The following is an 18,404-nucleotide window of genomic DNA, read 5'->3' as shown; positions in this document are numbered from 1 at the left end:
TAATCTTTAATTAATTAGAGACACTTTTCTTATTTAATTAAATAACTTCATTTAATTAATTAGGAATAGCTTCTCATTTAATTAAATAACTTTGTTTAATTAATTAGAAGTAAGCACTCCATTTAATTAAATAATTTCATTTAATTATTTCAAAATTCTTTTCGAAACTAGTCAGCTCAAGTCGACCGTGGTTAAATCTGCTGAAATTTTGGTCAAACTTGATCTTTGTGTATGTGAATATGAGCAAATGTGAGTATGAATTCCAGAAACAATTCGATGCAAATTCTCATTCAACCTTTCAAAATTAAGAGATGAGGTTCTCTTAAATACACTTTCTTAGAATTCATCAATGGTTGAGATCAATTTTAATCAACGGTTAGGATTAAAGGTGAAGTTCAGTCATAAAGGGAGATTTCAAAATTAAATAAAGTTAACAGCTCTAATTTGAGTAAAATAAGGAGCTAACTGATTCAATTTGAGTAGAAAAAAGAGTTAACTCATTTTTGATCAATAGTGAACTGGAAATTTCCCTCTTTGAACTAAAGAGAGATTTTTTTGTGATATTTAATTTAATAAAATGAGATATGCTCTCATAATTAGTTTTTCTATTTAATTAAATAATTTTTAATTAATTACAAACACTTTTCTTATTTAATTAAATAACTTTATTTAATTAATTAGGAATGGCTTCTCATTTAATTAAATAACTTTGTTTAATTAATTAAAAGTAAGTACTCCATTTAATTAAATAATTTTGTTTAATTATTTCAAAATTATTTTCGAAAGTAGTCAACTCAAGTCAATCGTGGTTAAATCTGGTCAACTTTTGGTCTAACTTCATCGTTGTGTATGTGAACATGAGAAAATGTGAGTATGAATTCCAGCAACAATTCGATGCAAATTCTCATTCAACCTTTCAAAATGAAGAGATGACGGTCTCTTAAATAGACTTTCCTTGAATTCATCAACGGTTGAGATCAATTTCAAATTTAAGGGAGATTTAGAAATTAAAGGGGGTTAACGGATTTAATTTGAGTAAAATAAGGAGTTAACTGATTCAATTTGAGTAGAAAAAGGAGTTAACTGATTTAACTCATTTTTTATCAATAGTGAATTAAAAATTTCTCTTTTTGAACTGAACAGAGATTTTGTTGAGATATTTAATTTAATAAAATGAGATATGCTCTCATAATTACTTTTTCTATTTAATTAAATAATCTTTAAGTAATTAGAGACACTTTTCTTATTTAATTAAATAACTTCATTTAATTAATTAGGAATGGCTTCTCATTTAATTAAATAACTTTTTTTAATTAATTAGAGATAAGTACTCCATTTAATTCAATAATTTTATTTAATTATTTTAAAATTCTTTTCAAAACTAGTCAACTAAATTTAACCGTGGTGAAATTTGGTCAACTTTTGGTCAAACCTTTGCATATGTGAATATGAGAAAATGTGAGTATGAATTCTAGAAACAATTCGATGCAAATTCTCATTCAACCTTTCAAAATGAAGAGATGAGGGTCTCTTAAATAGACTTTCCTGGAATTCATCAACGGTTGAGATCAATTTCAATCAATGGTCAGGATTAAACGTGAAGTTCAGTCATAAAGGGAGATTTCCAAATTAAAGGGAGTTAGTAGATTTAATTTGAGTAAAATAAGGAGTTAACTGAGTCAATTTGAGTAGAAAAAGGAGCTAACTGATTTAACTCATTTTTTATCAATAGTGAACTGAAAATTTCCCTTTTTAAACTTAAGAGAGATTTTGTTGAGATATTTAATTTAATAAAATGAGATATGCTGTCATAATTACTTTTTCTATTTACTTAAATAATCTTTAATTAATTAGAGACACTTTTCTTATTTAATTAAATAACTTCATTTAATTAATTAAGAATGGCTTCTCATTTAATTAAATAACTTTGTTTAATTAATTAGAAGTAAGTACTTCATTTAATTAAATAATTTCATTTATTTATTTCAAAATTCTTTTCGAAACTAGTCAACTCAAGTCAACTGTGGTTAAATCTGGTCAACTTTTGGTCAAACTTGATCTTTGCGTATGTGAACATGAGCAAATGTTAGTATGAATTCCAGCAACAATTCGATGCAAATTCTCATTCAACCTTTCAAAATGAAGAGATTCGGGTCTCTTAAATACACTTTCTTGGAATTCATCAATGGTTGAGATCGATTTCAATCAACAGTTAGTATTAAAGGTGAAGTTCAGTCATAAAGGGAGATTTCCAAATTAAAGGGAGTTAACAGATTTAATTTGAGTAAAATAAGGAGTTAGCTGATTCAATTTGAGTAGAAAAATGGAGTTAACTGATTTAACTTTTTTTTGATCAATAGTGTACTGAAAATTTCCCTTTTTGAACTGAAGAGAGATTTTGTTGAGATATTTAATTTAATAAAATTAGATATGCTCTCATAATTACTTTTTCTATTTAATTAAATAATCTTTAATTAATTCGAGACACTTTTCTTATTTATTTAAATAACCTCATTTAATTAATTAGGAATGGCTTCTCATTTAATTAAATAACTTTGTTTAATTAATTAGAAGTAAGTACTGCATTTAATTAAATAATTCCGTTTAATTATTTCAAAAAAAATTTGAAACTACTCAACTCATATCCACCGTCGTCGAATTTGGTCAACTTTTTGTCAAACTTGATCTTTGCGTATGTGAATATGAGCAAATGTGATTATGAATTCCAGCAACAATTCGATACAAATTCTCATTCAACCTTTCAAAATAAAGAGATGAGGGTCTCTTAAATAGACTTTACTGGAATTCATCAATGGTTGAGATCAATTTCAATCAACGGTTAGGATTAAAGGTTAAGTTCAGTCATAAAGGAAGATTTCCAAATTAAAGAGAGTTAACAAATTTAATTTGAGTAAAATAAGGAGTTAACTGATTCAATTTGAGTAGAAAAAGGAGTTAACTGATTTAACTCATTTTTTATCAATAGTGAACTGCAAATTTCCCTTTGTGAACTGAAGAATGATTTTGTTGAGATATTTCATTTAATAAAATGAGATATGCTCTCATAATTACTTTTTCTATTTAATCAAATAATCTTTAATTAATTAGAGACACTTTTCTTATTTAATTAAATAACTTCATTTAATTAATTAGGAATGGCTTCTCATTTAATTAAATAACTTTGTTTAATTAATTAGAAGTAAGTAATCTATTTAATTAAATAATTTCATTTAATTATTTCAAAATTCTTATCGAAAGTAGTCAACTCAAGTCAACGGTGGTCAAATCTGGCCAACTTTTGGTCAAACTTTTGCGTATGTGAATATGAGCAAATGTGAGTATAAATTTTAGAAACAATTTGATGCAAATTCTCATTCAACCTTTGAAAATGAAGAGATGAGGGTCTCTTAAATAGACTTTCCTGAAATTCATCAATGGTTAAGATCAATTTCAATCAACGGTTAGGATTAAAGGTGAAGTTCAGTCATAAAGGGAGATTTCCAAATTAAAGGGAGTTAACAGATTTAATTTGAGTAAAATAAGGAGTTAACTGATTCGATTTGAGTAGAATATGAGTTAACTAATTTAACTCATTTTTGATCAATAGTGAACTCGAAGTTTCCCTTTTTGAACTGAAGAGAGATTTTGTTGAGATATTTAATTCAATAAAATGAGATATGCTCTCATAATTACTTTTTCTATTTAATTAAATAATCTTTAATTAATTACAAACACTTTTCTTATTTAATTAAATAACTTCATTTAATTAATTAGGAATGGCTTCTCATTTAATTAAATAACTTTGTTTAATTAATTAGAATTAAGTACTCCATTTAATATAATAATTCCATTTAATTATTTCAAAAACAATTTCGAAACTAGTGAACTCAAGTCAACCGTTGTTAAATCTAGTCAACTTTTGGTCAAACTTGATCTTTGCGTATGTGAAAATGAGCAAATGTGAGTATGAATCTCAGCAACAATTCGATGCAAATTTTCATTCAACCTTTCAAAATGAAGAGTTGAGGGTCTCTTAAATAGACTTTCGTTGAATTCATCAACGGTTGAGATCGATTTCAATCAACGATCAAGATTAAAGGTGAAGTTTAGTCATAAAGGGAGATTTCCAAATTAAAGGGAGTTAACAGATTTAATTTGAGTAAAATAAGGAGTTAACTGATTCAATTTGAGTAGAATATGAGTTAACTAATTTAACTCATTTTTGATCAATAGTGAACTGAAAATTTCCCTTTTTGAACTGAAGAGAGATTTTGTTGAGATATTTAATTCAATAAAATGAGATATGCTCTCATAATTACTTTTTCTATTTAATTAAATAATCTTTAATTAATTAGAGACACTTTTCTTATTTAATTAAATAACTTCATTTAATTAATTAGGAATGGCTTCTCATTTAATTAAATAACTTTGTTTAATTAATTAGAAGTAAGTACTCCATTTAATTAAATAATTTCGTTTAATTATTTCAAAATTCTTTTCGAAACTAGTCAACTCAAGTCAACCGTGGTTAAATCTGGTCAAGTTTTGGTCAATCTTGATCTTTGTGTATGTGAATATGAGAAAATGTGAGTATGAATTCTAGCAACAATTCGATTTAAATTCTCATTCAACCATTCAAAATGAAGAAATGAGGGTCTCTTAAATAGACTTTCTTGGAAAATATGTAACGCCCCGCTAAGGGATCCAAAGAATTAACCTAGAGTTTCACTAAGTTTTGTAACATTTTCTTTTTAAACATGAAAGTAAATACCATACATAACTTATTCACAATAGCGGAAGCAATAGCAATGTCCATCTGAAAGTAAACATAACATACATAACAGATTGCATTCTTTAAAGATCCCTTAACTTTGAATTACATACAAGAATCCATCTAGTACAACATCCACATGAAATAATAATGATAAGTCCAATGTTTAAACATTATATTTCCAAATGCTCAATCATCCTCTGTACATGTCACAGGGTATGACAAGCTCAAAGAATATACATATGTAGAATAAGGTACATCATCCTATTCCAATCCATGATATATCAAAGTAGAGATAATCACATGATACATCATCATAGAAGACATATACATCCATCATAAAGATCAAACAAAATAAACTACGTGCACGGTTCCTCCCAACCATTAATAGCAACATTAGACCATTATGGATCCTAGCCATCCCTCTGTGCATAACATCCCAAATCACCGAAGAGATCATCGGTAATAACATAGTAGGAATGTCACTCCTAACATTTACAACATCATATTTAGAAAGTAATCTAACATGCAAATATAAGCATAAGATAACATCATCTAACATATGCTAATCATCAATGAAAAGATACGTATCCACCATCACGAAGGACACATCAGCCACGATGTCTCAATGAGTCTCAAAATGATAAGAGTGGAAAATACACTACCACCCGACCGCGTGGTACCTAAGTGGTCCACTCTCACCGTGCTAAGGAGATAATCTCAAGTCCTAAACAGGCTATCAAAATCACATAGCACAAATATCCATAAGTCCAGGAATCCTAAAAGTATACTAACTTAAGGTTCCAATCACAAAACTGACATCTACTTCCCAGAGGCACACAATGACATGTAGGAACCTACTATGCAAGCGGGAAAGTGTCATCGCATTTTTCACATACAAGTTACCCTGGCAGTTAGCTAAACTCCACGGGTCCATACTGATCTCATGCGGCCACTAGTATCCTCTCATATTGACAAGGCATACTATGGAATGCAAGGTCTCAATCATGCATTCTCACTACTCCCATCCTAGCCTATACAAGCACTCAAGGCATGGGCGAGAACAAAACACTTATCCTTTTAGGTTCATTCAGTTAGTATTAGGTGTGAATGTTATCACTTATTAATCCAACTTACAATGAGTTACCCTGGCAGCCTCTTAGGACCCCGGCCCCCATTGCAAGCCACTTCTCATCACTACATGCAAATATCTTACCCTAATGCTCATGGAATCATAAATCTCAAAATCACAAAAGATAATCCATAAAATCATCAAATATGCATAAAAGCATCAAATCTTCATGAGCAAACATCCATAGAAAATCATGACCACAACAGCTCTCTATTGGCAACTGAAGTATCACTGATAATCAAATATCCAATGGTTCTCAATAACTAAAATATATCTCAATCATACTGATCGAAGACTCCAAAATTGGTTGAGTCAAACATGTCACAACATGACATCATCAAGAATAAATTCACATCTCAGTCCCATCATGGCGACTAGAAAATAACCAAGGATAACTAATCAATGACCAAAATAATGGTTAGGTCAAGAGTCTCATACACAAGAATCTCAACTATAACAATTAGTAATCACATCCAATACATAGAGCATTTTATCACAAACCATGGTAGGGTTTATAAAGATCGAGATTAAAACATCATCATGACATCACAATCACATAACCCCCAAGCCTCTGGTGGATGTCCTATAACTGGTCAACACTAATCAACCCAAAACCCAAAACAATAGCACAAAGAATACACAATGTAAACACATGTTTTGGTTTTACTAAGTTTTCAATTTTGAATTCAAATGCAAAAGTCTCAGTTTACGTTTCCCAAACTATATCAAGTGGAGAAATTTCACGTTTTACCTAACTCATGTATTTGTTTGATTGATAAAAAGTTTCTCCATTAGACTCAATTTTCTAATTGATTGAATAATATTTTATTCATATAAACTTTGTTTGAATAATAACATTTCCATTGAACAAAATTTGCATATATCAAAACTTATATCACGTTCTAATAATTAACCTTAATTAACTAAATTAAGTTAATTATTATTGTCTCTTCATTATAATTATTAATCATATTCTTTTAATCTTTTATTTTTACAAAATGATCCATCTATATAAATCATTTTAAATAAAATAATTATTTATAATTAATAGTATATATACATATATACTTATATACATATATATACATATATATATATTTATATATATATATATACATATACATACATAAATATATATATATATATACATATACATACATAAATATATATATATATATATATATATATATATATATAATAATAATAATAATAACATTTAATAATTTAAAAACAATGCAGCTTGAAAAGTCAAAATTCATATTCATATATCAATTTAACCCCTCCCCCAGTCGTCGTACTACCTGCGGTCATATCAATTGTACTGCTATCTGCATATCGCAAACTGTACCCTAGTCGCTACACCCAATGTACTCATGACCCGTCATTTGAGAGATGTCAGAGCCTTTGCAGTCGCTATCGGACATTAGTCGCAACAGTACCAACCGTGGAAAGGAAGGGGGTACAGGGTATAACCCGCCCCTCCAAATAATTTATATATATATTTTTAAAATGCAATTTCAATAACGTTTTTTATAAAAACGTTCCCATGTGATAACAATTCATTAATATGAATTTTCTACTGCAATTTGATATTCAAAATCCTTAATATATATATATATGTATGCAGATTTAAAGATATAAACATATATATGAATTCTAATTTTTGGAGTTTTTCTATAAACTTTTAAATCTCAAATTTATTCAATAAATAATCTAATGGTTTGGCTACCATTTAAACCCTAGCCCCTTTTCCTTTTAGATCTATGCATATAAAATTCTCAAATAAATTTAATTGCCCAAATTGAGAATGCATACAGTAAAAGTATGAAATTCCTCAGAAGACATATGGAAGACACGAAGAAGACAGAGAAAGCAAAATGCAAAAATAGCATAAGTAAAATCACAAGAATCTATCCGAATTCTGATGCTACATCGCTCTTCCTCATAAAACCCACAGAGCAAGCTCCCTTCTTCAGAACTCTCGAATCCTCCAATGCTCCAATTGCACTCCAAACGCTATGTCTAAGCTTCTAGGGATGCCTGAATATAAAGAGCTCTCAGGAAATCTTTAGAATGCTTCTAGAAACAGCTGGAAGGTGTCACCAAATAATGATGAGTCTTTTCCAACCTTCAAGATGAGTCATAGGGTTGTAGACATCATGTGCTTAATTGATGCACTAACCCCCGTGTTGTTGACATATGACAAATAGAAAAGTGTGTTAACTCCTATGCAAGCTTATAATTCCAATTTACTTTTTAAATAATTTCTATTTAAATTTTATAACTTTCATTTTAATTTTTATAACTTTTATTATTATTATTTTATTTATAACTTTATTATTATTTTATAATTATTATTAATTTTAATTTACTATTTTTCTTTTATTTAATTCTTTTTCCTCAATTAATTCTCATTTAATTAATTATACTCAAAATATCAAAGATCATGATATTTTATTAATTTTCTCCAAAATAATTAATTTACTAATTAAATCTATTTATTAAGACTTAATTAATGAAAAATTCACCATAGACCTCCCAAATAAAATATGAAAACCCATCATAGAACAAATCATACAAAATCAGTCTAAAAGGTTAAAAATCATGAAATATGTCATCCGACATATTCGGTGCGTACTCAACTTTGATACTTGTCCTAACTCACTAGGACAAATGGTTTAAGCATTTGGGATTTGGACTTGAGAATTTATCTCTCTTTTCTTATCATTGAGATAGTATAATAGGGTACACTCATCCTAGCAATTCAGGGAAGTCGATACCCGGTACCTGCAAGCTGCAAAAAAACCATGCATGTACATACAATATATAATGCTAAGCTAAACAGACAATGGCAAGAAGTGGTGCATCGTGTAGATCCCGACTAGGCAGGTGACTATGACTCCCTTCCTTAACCACATCAGAAATGCCATACAATAAGAAAATATGCACACCATACACATGAGAGTATGGGTTAAGTATCCAAAATAAAACACATGAGATAATAAACCATCTAACTAATCATCATTAATAACTGAAAACAATATAATGATCATCATGTATGCATGAAATGTAAAGTCTAAATGATAACATCATATAACAACTGAATCCATAACATAATGTCTGACAGTCTCAAAACAATACCACTAATCCATCAACATAATACTAGTCCATCAAAGTCTGATAATAATAGCAACAATGAGTTTAGAAAAGATGTGAACGAGGGTAGGCACTACAATTCATCAACGGTTGAGATCAATTTCAATCAATGGTCAGGATTAAAAGTGAAGTTCAGTCATAAAGGGAGATTTTCAAATTAAAGGGAGTTAACAGATTTAATTTGAATAAAATAAAGAGTTAACTTATTCAATTTGAGTAGAAAAAGGAGTTAACTGATTTAACTCATTTTTTATCAATAGTGAACTAAAAATTTCCCTTTTTGAACTGAAGAGAGATTTTGTTGAGATATTTAATTCAATAAAATGAGATATGCTCTCATAATTACTTTTTCTATTTAATTAATTAATCTTTAATTAATTAGAGACACTTTTCTTATTTAATTAAATAACTTCATTTAATTAATTAGGAATGGCTTCTCATTTAATTAAAAAAATTTGTTTAATTAATTATAACTAAGTACTCTATTTAATTAAATAATTTTGTTTAATTATTTCAAAAAAACAATTGAAACTAGTCAACTCAAGTCAACCGTGGTTAAATCTGGTCAACTTTTGGCCAAACTTGATCTTTGCATATGTGAATATGAGCAAATGTGAGTATGAATTCTAGCAAAAATTCGATGCAAATTCTCATTCAACCTTTCAAAATGAAGAGATGAGGGTCTCTTAAATAGACTTTCCTAGAATTCATCAACGGTTGAGATCAATTTCAATCAACGGTCAGGATTAAAGGTGAAGTTCAGTCATAAAGGGAAATTTTTCAAATTAAAGTGAGTTAACAAATTTAATTTGAGTAAAATAAGGAGTTAACTGATTTAATTTGAGTAGAAAAAGGAGTTAACTAATTTAACTAATTTTTTATCAATAGTGAACTGAAAATTTCCCTTTTTGAACTGAAGAGAGATCTTGTTGAGATATTTAATTCAATAAAATGAGATATGCTCTCATAATTACTTTTTCTATTTAATTAAATAATCTTTAATTAATTAGAGACATTTTTCTTATTTAATTAAATAACTTTATTTAATTAATTAGGAATGGCTTCTCATTTAATTAAATAACTTTGTTTAATTAATTAGAAGTAAGTACTCCATTTAATTAAATAATTTCATTTAATTATTTCAAAAAAAAATTTGAAACTAGTGAACTCAAGTCAACCGTGGTTAAATCTGGTCAACTTTTGGTCAAACTTGATCTTTTCGTATTGGAATATGAGCAAATGTGAGTATGAATTCCAGCAACAATTCGATGCAAATTCTCATTCAACATTTCAAAATGAAGAGATGAGGGTCTCTTAAATAGACTTTTTTGGAATTCATCAACTGTTGAGATCGATTTCAATTAACGGTCAGGATTAAAGGTGAAGTTCAGTCATAAAGGAAGATTTCCAAATTAAAGGGAGTTAATAGATTTAATTTGAGTAAAATAAGAAGTTAACTGATTCAATTTGAGTAGAAAAAAGAGTTGACTGATTTAACTCATTTTTGATCAATAGTGAACTGGAAATTTCCCTTTTTGAACTGAAGAGAGATTTTGTTAAGATATTTAATTCAATAAAATGAGATATGCTCTCGTAATTACATTTTCTATTTAATTAAATGATCTTTAATTAATTAGAGACACTTTTCTTATTTAATTAAATAACTTCATTTAATTAATTAGGAATGGCTTCTTATTTAATTAAATAACTTTGTTTAATTAATTAGAAGTAAGTACTCCATTTAATTAATTAATTTCATTTAATTATTTCAAAATTCTTTTCGAAACTAGTCAACTCAAGTCAATCGTGGTTAAATGCGGTCAACTTTTGGTCAAACTTGATCTTTGCATATGCGAATATGAGAAAATGTGAGTATGAATTCTAGCAACAATTTGATGCAAATGTTCATTCAACTTTTCAAAATGAAGAGATGAGGGTCTCTTAAATAGAGTTTCCTGGAATTCATCAATGGTTGAGATCGATTTCAATCAACAGTCAGAATTAAAGGTGAAGTTCGGTAGTAAAGGGAGATTTCTAAACTAAAGGGAGTTAACAGATTTAATTTGTGTAAAATAAGGAGTTAACTGATTCAATTTGATTAGAAAAAAAAGTTAACTGATTTAACTCATTTTTTATCAATAGTGAACAGCAAATTTCCCTTTTTGAACTGAACAGAGATTTTGTTGAGATATTTAATTTAATAAAATGAGATATGCTCTCATTATTACTTTTTCTATTTAATTAAATAATCTTTAATTAATTACAGACACTTTTCTTATTTAATTAAATAACTTCATTTAATTAATTAGGAATGACTTCTCATTTAATTAAATAACTTTGTTTAATTAATTAGAATTCAGTACTCCATTTAATTAAATAATTTCATTTAATTATTTCAAAATTCTTTTCGAAACTAGTCAACTCAAGTCAACCGTGGTTAAATTTGGTCTACTTTTGGTCAAACTTGATCTTTGCGTATGTGAATATGAGCAAATGTGAATATGAATTCCAGCAATAATTCGATGCAAATTCTCATTCAACCTTTCAAAATGAAGAGATGAGGGTCTCTTAAATAGTCTTTTCTAGAATTCATCAACGGTTGAGATCGATTCCAATCAACGGTCAAGATTAAAGGTGAAGTTCGGTCATAAAGGGAGATTTCCAAATTAAATGGAGTTAACAGATTTAATTTGAGTAAAATAAGAGTTAACTGATTCAATTTGAGTAGAAAAAGGAGTTAACTGATTTAACTCATTTTTGATCAATAGTGAACTGGAAATTTCCCTTTTTGAACTGAAGAGAGATTTTTTTGAGATATTTAATTTAATAAAATGAGATATGCTCTCATAATTACTTTTTTTATTTAATTAAATAATCTTTAACTAATTAGAGACACTTTTCTTATTTAATTAAATAACTTCATTTAATTAATTAAGAATGTCTTCTCATTTAATTAAATAACTTTGTTTAATTAATTAGAAGTAAGTACTCCATTTAATTAAATAATTTCATTTAATTATTTCAAAATTCTTTTCGAAACTAATCAACTCAAGTCAACCGTGGTTAAATTTGGTGAACTTTTGGTCAAACTTTATCTTTGCGTATGTGAATATGAGCAAATATGAGTATGAATTCCAGTAACAATTCGATGCAAATTCTCATTCAACCTTTCAAAATGAAGAGATGAGGGTCTCTTAAATAGACTTTCTTGGAATTTATCAATGATTGAGATCAATTTCAATCAACGGCCAGGATTTAAAGGTGAAGTTCAGTCATAAAGGGAGATTTCCAAATTAAAGGGAGTTAACAAATTTAATTTGAGTAAAATAAGGAGTTAACTGATTCAATCTGAGTAGAAAAAGGAGTTAACTGATTTAACTCCTTTTTGATCAATAGTGAACTAGAAATTTCCCTTTTTGAACTGAAGAGAGATTTTGTTGAGATATTTAAATTTAATAAAATGAGATATGATCTCATAATTACTTTTTCTATTTAATTAAATTATCTTTAATTAATTAGAGACACTTTTCTTATTTAATTAAATAACTTCATTTAATTAATTAGGAATGGCTTCTCATTTAATTAAATAATTTTGTTTAATTAATTAGAAGTAAGTACTCCATTTAATTAAATAACTTTGTTTAATTATTTTAAAATTCTTTTTGAAACTAGTCAACTCAAGTCAACTGTGGTTAAATTTGGTCAACTTTTGGTCAAACTTGATCTTTGCGTATGTGAATATGAGCAAATGTGAGTATGAATTCTAAGAACAATTCAGTACAAATTTTCATTCAACCTTTCAAAATGAAGAGATGAGGGTCTCTTAAATAGACTTTTTTTGAATTCATCAACAGTTGAGATCAATTTCAATCAACAGTCAAGATTAAAGGTGAAGTTCACTCATAAAGGGAGATTTTCAAATTAAAGGGAGTTAACAAATTTAATTTGAGTAAAATAAGGAGTTAACTGATTCAATTTGAGTAGAAAAAGGAGTTAACTTATTTAACTCATTTTTTATCAATAGTGAACTGAAAATTTCCCTTTTCGAACTGAAGAGATATTTTTTTGAGATATTTAATTTAATAAAATGAGATATGCTCTCAAAATTACTTTTTCTATTTAATTAAATAATCTTTAATTAATTAGAGACATTTTTCTTATTTAATTAAATAACTTCATTTAATTAATTAGGAATGGCTTTTTATTTAATTAAATAACTTTGTTTAATTAATTAAAAGTAAGCACTCCATTTAATTAAATAATTTCATTTAATTATTTCAAAAAAAATTTTGAAACTAGTCAGCTCAAGTCGACCGTGGTTAAATCTAGTCAACTTTTGGTCAAATTTGATCTTTGCGTATGTGAATATAAGCAAATGTGTGTAATGCCTGCCTCTAGTTTGTATTTTACTAACATTGTTGAACTCTTTTAAAAACTAGTTTTATGTTGTTGGTTAGCAGCATTCTTTTGAAATTATCAGATATTGTGCTATGGATTCAGTTTATTATGTGATGAAATTACTTAGATTTTGCATTTCATGTATGCATGATGATTATTTTTAGTGTTCGCAATTATTGATGATGATTATTACATTGCTTTCAGTTATTAATGATGATTAGTAAGATGATTTATTATCATATGTGTTTTCTTATGGATAATTAATTCATACTTGCATGTGTATGGTGTGCGTGTTTGCTTTGCGTGTTTATTTTTTTATAACGTGTTTGATGTGGTTAAGGAAGGGAGTCGTAGTCACCTACTAGTCTGGATCTACATGATGCACCACTTCCTGCCATTGCCTATTAGTTTAGTGTATATTGTGTTTGTATATGCATGATTTTTATGTAGGTTGCAGGTACCGGGTATCGACTTTCTTGAATTTTCAAGATGAGTGTACCCTATCATATTATCTCAATTATAAGAGAGGGGAGATAAATTCTCAAGTCCAAATCCCAACCCTTTAAGCCATTTGTTCCAATTGAAAAATTAGGACAAGTATCTGAGTTGAGTACCTTTCGAATACGTTGGATGATGTAATTCATGATATTAACCCTTGGTTTGATTTTGTATGTATTTTGGCTATGATGGGTTTTCATATTTTTACCTTGAGAGTCTTTGATGTGTTTCTATTAATTAAGCCTAATTAAAAAAGATTTAATTAATAGTTTAATTAAATGGAAAATTAATATGATATTTTAATATTTATTTTATTAATTAAGAAATTAATTAAATAAAATGATTAAATTTGAAAATAAAATAATTAAACTTAAAAAGTTGGAATGTGACAATATTTATTTTAATAATAATATATTGGAGTTCATTTTTAAATAAATGACTAAATAATATTATTATTAAAGCTAATAAATATTTTAGCAATTAAGTTTTGAAAAATAAAATTTAAAAGTGGAAAATATATTAAAATTATTAAAAGATTCTATATTTCATGTGATTAAAGTATAAATATATTAAGATTGAAAAGTGGAGATATTAAAGTTAGTGCATGAGATTTAATAAATAAATTAATTAAATTGGAAAGAGTAAAGTAAATATTATATTAATTAATGTGTATTATTTTAACATTTAAGAGTTTGCAAATTCTTGAGAGTTGTCATGTAGACAACACTGGAGTTTGCACTCTAAGAATGCACTATTTGTCTACACTTAGAAGTTAGCATTTTATTTGAGCACATGGTGTCTACAACCTTAAGACTCATCTAGAAAGTTGAAAAAGATTCATGCTTGGTTGTCATTTTTATCTTGTAGTTGTTTTTAGAGATACTCTAGATGCATCTTAGAGGCCTTTAAATAGAGGCTCTCCTAGTGTGTTTGAACAAGCTTAATGGAGGCTACAAGCTACAAGCTTAATGAAAGCTACAAGTTTCAAGCTTCAAAGCTTATATGCATTTGAGAAGCTCATATGCTTCTACATGTTCATATGCTTCTGCATGCTCATGCTCATATGTTTCTACATGTTCTTATGCTTCTTCAAGCACTTCTTGTCACGTGAGAATTTTGGTTGGCCTAGATCATGGAGGAATTGCGAATGTTGGAGAAGGAAGGGATTTTTTATAGACTTCTGAGGCATGGCAAATTAGCATCAATGTCCAGCTGCACTCATGATAATCACATAATTTATTTACACTCTTTCTCTTCCTATCTTCATCATGTTTATTAGATGTGTTTGAATACTCTTTGTGATTGAATCTACAATTAAATTGAAATCTAGATATTTTATTGGTTGAGAAGAAAATAATAGAAAAACTTTAGATCCAATTAAAGAAGAAATTAGATCTAAACGGGTTTGGGTTCGAATTAGAATCAAATTGAAATAGATTTGAAAATAGTTTCAAAATTTATGGCCAAATCCATTAGTGAAATTATTGGATATTTAGAGAACAATTACCTTTTAAGAAGAAATTCTTAACTCATCACAAATTGCCCTATTGCTGCCCCTTGGATAGACCCAAACTCAGTCATTCATAACTTTTTATTGGGATGGAGTTTATTTGATCGCTCTGGTCAGAATTGGCACAACTTGACCCTCTCCAATATATTTTAATTTCAGCCCGATCCAATGGTTCATTAGAGAGATATGAACATCGTACTGAGACTGTTTTATTCGAGAACAGATATTTCTCCATTTTCCATAACTAAGAGTTCTTTATGCTTAAACTTCACAAAAATAATATATCAAAGCATGAAATGATTAAAGATATTATTGCAATCTTTCCTTATTAGAATCTTATTAATATGCATTAGTTTTATATGGTTTATTATCTAATATAATTAAATGAAATTTAATTAAAACTAATTAATAGTAGAAGAAGTGTAATTAATTATTAGTCAATCTAAGTAAATGGATTTTTAAATTAGAGAAAATTAAAAGAAAAGAGATTTTAATATAGTTTATATAGTGGACTTTTTATAATGTATATTAAATACTATTTAATATATATTAAATAATTTAGAGATGGTAATTTTATATTATGTTTTTAAATGAGGAGACTTTAATGATAATGGATTAAGATTTAATTGACATGGAATCACTATTATAAAATTGTTATAATTTGAATTACTATGGTATTATTAATACGTTATATATTATTAACTTAATTATTGATATACCTTAATGGTATTAAGAGTTAGCTAATGAAGCTTATGTTAAGTTTTTCTCTAAATCGATTATTTATAGTTTATCATTTATTAATGTTTGTTGGGTCTAGCAAATTATTAATAAATAATAGTATAATGATCTAAATGATTATTGATAATAAAGATTAATTAAGGAAACATCAGTATTCATATAAGAAAGACGAATGTGGTCATTACAGAATTATTATTAAGATTTTCAATATAGCTTGTTATTAATTATTAACAAGATTATTATTATTGAATTATTAATATGATCATTTGAGTATTGAATTATAGTTGACTTTCAACTTACAGAATTCTAGTTGGTTATTAGTCAACGGATATTTATTGGAACGTTGCTATAGCTATGCAATTATTAATTAAATCAATTAATGAGAGTTAATTAGATTTAATTAATAATTAAGTTATGTAATAGAGATTTATTTGATATAATTCTTTTAATGAGATTGTAGATTATCTATATTAAATTTGATAAGTCTTATGACTTGAATTATGACTTTAGATATTATATGATTGTCAATGATGATAACGATTGAATTAAGAGGCTTAAATTTTAATAATATTTAATTAAGTCTTAATTAAGATTATTAGATGTTAATAGGTCATGGATGGTGTACCTATGTTAATGGATTGAGATAAATAAAGTTATCTTCTTCTTATTCAAAGTTTGATAATTGGTTCTTTTATCAATGAATAATGATCCTCGATTTATGTTGAAAGTTGAAGTAATATTAAAGGAGAGTTAATCAATTAGAATATGGATCTTAGTTAAATAAAGAAAGAAATTTAATTAAAGGTCAATAATGATCAGTTTAATGAGTAAAGTATTTATCTTTAAAGTTTTCATAGAATATTATTTTTAAGTAATGGAAGGATAATGTTATCAGAGAACAAATGGGTTGACTTGTAGGTCAAATGATGAAACTTAAGACACTTGAAAGTATACTTGCAAATAGAAAACTAAAAACTCCTACACAATATTCATCTATGTGAATTTAGTAAACTAAAATAAGTGTTTGCATCGTGTATTCTATATGCTTCTTGTTTTGGGTTTTGAGTTGACTAGTGTTGACCAGTCCTAGGTTGTTACCAGAGGCTCAAGGGTTATGAGATATGATGGCATGTTGATCTTATTTGGTCTCAATCTTTATAAGCCCAACCATGGTAATGTGATCGTATGCTCTATGAAATGTTTGTATTTGTTTATCAGTCTTCTTGTGTGTTACTGAGATGTATGTGTATGAGATACTTGAGCTAATCATTTTTGGTCATCGATCAGTTATCCTTGGATTATTTTCTAGTTGCCATGATGGGACTGAAATGTTGATTTATTTCTTGATGATGTCATGTTGTGACATGTTTGACTCAACCATTTTGGAGTCTTCAATCAGTATGATTTTGAGGTATTCTCGGTTGCTTGCTGAGAACCAAAAGATATTATGATTCATTTTGAGATATATTTTAGTTATTGAGAACCAATTGATACTTATGATTATCAGTGATGCCTTCAGTTGCCAATAGAGAACTGTTGTGATCATGATTTTCTATGAATGCTTTTCTAGATGCACATGGAGATTTGATGATTCTTATCATGGAGATTTGATGATTCTTATTATGGATATTTGATGCTTTTATGCATATTTGATGATTTTAATATCGATTATCTTTTGCGATTTTGAGATTTATGATTTCATGAGCTTAGGGTAGGTTATCTACTTGTAGTGTCAGAAAGTGGCTTGCAATGGGGGCCGGAGCCCTAAGTGGCTGCCAGGGTAACTCATTGTAAGTTTGGTTAATAAGTGATAACATTTACACACTAAATGGAGATTAAATAAACCTAAAAAAAAATTGTTTTGGTTCTTGCCCATGCCTTGAGTGCTTGTACAGGCTAGGATGGGAGTAGTGAAAATGCATGGTTGCGACCTTGCATTTCGTAGTATGCCTCATCAGTATGAGAGGATACTAGTGGCTGCATGAGATTAGTATGGACCCATGGAGTTTACCTAACTGCCAAGGTAATTTGTACGTGATAGATGCAATGACACTTTCTCACTTGCAGAGTAGGTTTCCTACATGTCATTGTTGTGCCTCTGAGAATTAGATGTCGATTTTGTGTGGGTTGAAACCTTTGAGTTAGTATACTTTTAGGATTTCTGAACTTATAGAGATTTATACTTTGTGGTTTTGATAGCC

Source organism: Cupressus sempervirens, chromosome 6 (genome assembly GCF_028749045.1).
Source record: "Cupressus sempervirens isolate cs-2001-9-10 chromosome 6, ASM2874904v1, whole genome shotgun sequence".
Lineage (NCBI taxonomy): Eukaryota > Viridiplantae > Streptophyta > Pinopsida > Cupressales > Cupressaceae > Cupressus > Cupressus sempervirens.
Note: the sequence above shows the minus strand (reverse complement) of the source record.